This window comes from Otolemur garnettii, unplaced genomic scaffold, assembly GCF_000181295.1.
Source record: "Otolemur garnettii isolate 467f Iridium unplaced genomic scaffold, OtoGar3 scaffold00019, whole genome shotgun sequence".
NCBI classification, from domain to species: domain Eukaryota; kingdom Metazoa; phylum Chordata; class Mammalia; order Primates; family Galagidae; genus Otolemur; species Otolemur garnettii.
Genome location: NW_003852414.1, coordinates 8,663,860 through 8,667,872, shown reverse-complemented (window position 1 = coordinate 8,667,872; position 4,013 = coordinate 8,663,860). Strand labels below are relative to the sequence as shown.

The following is a 4,013-nucleotide window of genomic DNA, read 5'->3' as shown; positions in this document are numbered from 1 at the left end:
CCTGCCACACGCCCAGCTATTTCTTTTGTTGCCGCTGTCATTGTTGTTTAGCTGGCTCAGGCTGGGTTTGAACCCGCCAGCCCTAGTGTATGTGGCTGGTGCCATAACCCCTGTATTACGGGCACCGAGCCCACAGAGGGCTTTCTTTACACTTTATATTCCCACTGTACCTATCACAGTTCTTTGAATCAATACATATTGATTGATATTGGTGTTCAATAAATTAGTCTTTGACTATCCTCAGATCCAGACTTTCTCATTCCAGATCAGTCTGGTTCCTTCATTCCAGACATTCAAGATCTGCTTCACCATTCTTCTGCCCTTTTCTCTACACGTGATTACATTTCACAGGCCCTCACTGGAATGCTATATTCTTTTCTCAGATGTCTTGCCCTTTCCTCAAACCCTGGTTCAATCCAACCTTTTCCCTGCTCCGTCCTGGGCCCTTGGTGACACCTGAGCTCCCTGGCCCAATTGTCCACCCCCACAAACTTAGAAAACCATTTATACCTCGTCCTCTCTTATAAAACCTTCAAAACCTGTTTCCTCACCCACATTCTCTCAGCTAATGATTTTGCTGCCCATTTCACAGAGAAAATAAAAGCAATCAAAAAAAAAGTTGCCCCAGCTCCCATCAGGACATTTACCCACCTTGCTCATCCCTGCACCTGTCCAAATCCATCCTACATTCTTCCCTGGGACTATGGATGAGCTATCATGTTTCTGTCCAAGACCAGCCTCTCTTCTTGGGTTCCATATTTTGGTTATAAAATGAGGGCTATTTTATTTTTCTGAGACAGAGTCTCACTTTATCCCCCTCAGTAGAGTGCCATGCCATCATAACTCACAGTAACCTCAAACTCTTGGGCTCAAGCGATTCTCTTACCTCAGCCTCCTGAGTAGCTGAGACTACAGGCGCCTGGCCACAATGCCCGGCTGTTTTAGAGATGAGGTCTCGCTCTAGCTCCAGCTGGTCTCGAATTCCTGAGCTCAGGCAATATATCTGCCTCGCCACCCAAAGTGCTGGGATTACAGGTCTGAGCCACCATGCCCAGCCAACATGAGGGCTATTTTGTACATATTTTCAGATAAGAAATGAAAAAAAGAGACTCTTTCTTAGATAAAAAGGTAGAACAACTAGCAGATGCCATCTATTTGCTTCAACTGGGATTAAGAGAACAGGAGGAGATAGCAGGCATTTCCTGCCACATGTCAGAAAGCAAGAAAGGGTTGCCGTGATTCAGTGTAGATGAATTATAACGGGAGACACAAAGCACAACCTGCCTCCATCCAACAAAGAAGACGTAAAACAGAAGCCACCCCATCAGTGGGAAAGGAAAGAAAATTATGAAGACAGGTGATGTATTTGCTCTGATTTCAGATACTCCACGTGTATTTCTATTCTGTGTCCATGGCCCAGAACATGAAAAATAACTGAGACATATTCACACTTTAAGAAAGTAACGGGGGCTCAGCACCTGTGGCTCAAGCAGCTAAAGTGCCAGCCACACACACCTGAGCTGGCAGGTTCAAATCCAGCCCAGCCCGCCAAACAACAATGACGGCTGCAACCGAAAAATAGCCGGGCATTGTGGCAGGGACCTGTAGTCCCAGATACTTGGGAGGAGGAGGCAGGAGAATCGCTTGAGCCCAGGAATTGGAGGTTGCTGTGAGCTGTGATGCCACAGCACTCTGCCCAGGGTGACAGCTTAAGGCTCTGTCTCAAAAAAGAAAGAAAGAAAGAAACTGGACTCCCATGTAATCTACAATATGTTTTTAAAGGATGGAAATCAAATCTATCTGAAGTACTTTGCCCTCAAGTATTCTGCGGGGTGTTGACATCATTTTGAATTACGAATGATGTACACAGCTAATGGTGTAAACATTTTGGAACCAGAAACAGAAATGGACTCATGCATTAATTTGTTTGAAAGCCCTGTGACACAGGAAAACAAATTCCACTTGTAAATATTACTACAGATGACATATATATATATATATATATACACACATTTACATATGTGATTTGGGACCAGGATATTTTTGTATTTAGCAGCTTTCAAAAGAAAAATAAGAAGAAATTATAAAAACTATAAAATCTGATGGCTTAAAACAATGAGGTGTTTTTTGTTCTGAAATCATTGTGCCCTGTTCATATAGTGTAAATATAAAAAGGACCTAGCTTACTAAATCGCTTAACTCTAATTCAGCTTACTAAGTCACATAACCGTGATCTAGTCTTACATATTGGCTTAGAGTTACTCTTCAGCTGGCTAATGTGAGGGAAGCAGTGAAGAATAGTAAATACGATTTCTTCTGTTAAACATCGCCAGCCTTCTGTTTCCTTTTTGCTTTCTAAATTCCATAATTGTGGACATCCGTCAGTTTATGTGGATTAAATCTAATTTGCAATGTCTGCCAAAAAAAAAAATTTTTTTTTTAACTTTCATCATTGCCAAATTATGTGGTTTGGTATTTTTTTTTTCTACATATAAAAATGAAAGAAAGCAGCAACATCTGTTTTTGTTTTCTCAAGAATTCCTAAGCAGGAATAAATGTATTCAAAACATCATTAATGTTTCCATCAAGAAGATTAAATTTACCAGTTTGACGAAAGTATTTCAAATTGGATATAAAACCAGCACACTGTACCCCATGACTGCATTAATGTACACAGCTATGAGGAATTTAAAAAAATCACCAAAAAAAGGATTAAATTTTCTCAGCCCTAACATTGGTAGTGTTTCTTAGCACATGTAGCTGCTTTATAGCTGTAATTCTCAGCAGAAAGCAGCTAATATGCCTTCTACAGAAAATAGACCCAGTAAAGACAACTGTGTTTCCATCCTTTAAAAACATATTGTAGATTACATGTGAGTCCACGTTTTTCCAAGGAACCCTCTAATACTTATTTCTAAGGTCAGTATCTTTGAACTGTGGTACTTGGACCTCACCTTCTAAATATATCAAAAGACAAACAAAGGGAAAAAGCAATTGTCCAAGTACAGGTTTTCAATGGGAAAAAATATTCTTCAGACAAGCCTGGGAGAAGGGTCTGGTTTGAATGATCCCTGGAGGAGGAAGTACACTTTAATTCCTTCATGTCTATATTTTCTTTTAAATTTCAGAATATTACAGGGGCGCACACATTTTGATTATATCAGTTGCTTTTGTACAGGTCGAGTCAAAGTTCTCAGTGTGCCCTTCACTCAGACGGTGTGCACTGTGTCTGTTAGGTGTGACTTTACCCGTCTCCTCCTTCCCCTCCCACCTGCTGGATTTTCACTGAGTTTTACTTCCATATGTGCACATAAGTGTTGATTGATTAGTTCCAATTTAGTACTGAGTACATGCGGGGTTTGTTTTTCCCTTCTCGTGATGCTTAGAATTGTAGACAGACTGTAGGCGCAATAGCAGAATAGCACCACCTCTATGGAAGGCAGGGAGATACCTCAAAGCCCTGAAAGTAGACCTACCATTTGATCCAGCAGTCCCACTTTTGGGGATTTACCCAAAGGAATAAAAGACGTTTTATTAAAAAACATTTAAAAGGCGCATCCCTATGTTTTGACACTTGGGTACATGTGCTGATTAGAGGAGGTGGTTCATAAGTGCTTCAGCCTGTGGTTGTGGCCTGGTGCCTCACCCACACACACCCGTCACACCCTTCAGTTGCTGTGACTAAACTGCAAGAAGTACATACGCTCTTCCATCTGTTCACTACAGAGTGTTTTCAAGGTCAAGTTAGGTGGCAGTGAGATACAAAAGGCCGTTTCCCAGCTGCTCAGAACCTAACCCGAACTTTTGGAAAGGAAGAAACGTTACCAATATTATGGCATCCGTCTCCTTTCCCATCCTTCTCATCATTTTTTTAATAATGATGAGTCTCAAGGTCACATGCATTGACTCAGGCCTGTAATCCTAACACTGTGGGAGCCGAGGCGGGTGGATTGCTCGAGCTCCAGAGTTCGAGACCAGCCTGAAAAAGAACAAGAACCTATCTCTACTAAAAA

At 41.5% G+C, this 4,013-nt stretch overlaps 1 protein-coding gene across 1 annotated transcript in view; it reads left to right on the top strand.

Annotated features, from left to right (window-relative positions):
* The window catches only part of APBB1IP (amyloid beta precursor protein binding family B member 1 interacting protein), a 77,447-nt gene that overhangs the window by 51,392 nt on the left and 22,042 nt on the right, over nucleotides 1-4,013 (top strand). The gene's annotated exons all lie outside the window — the stretch shown is intronic.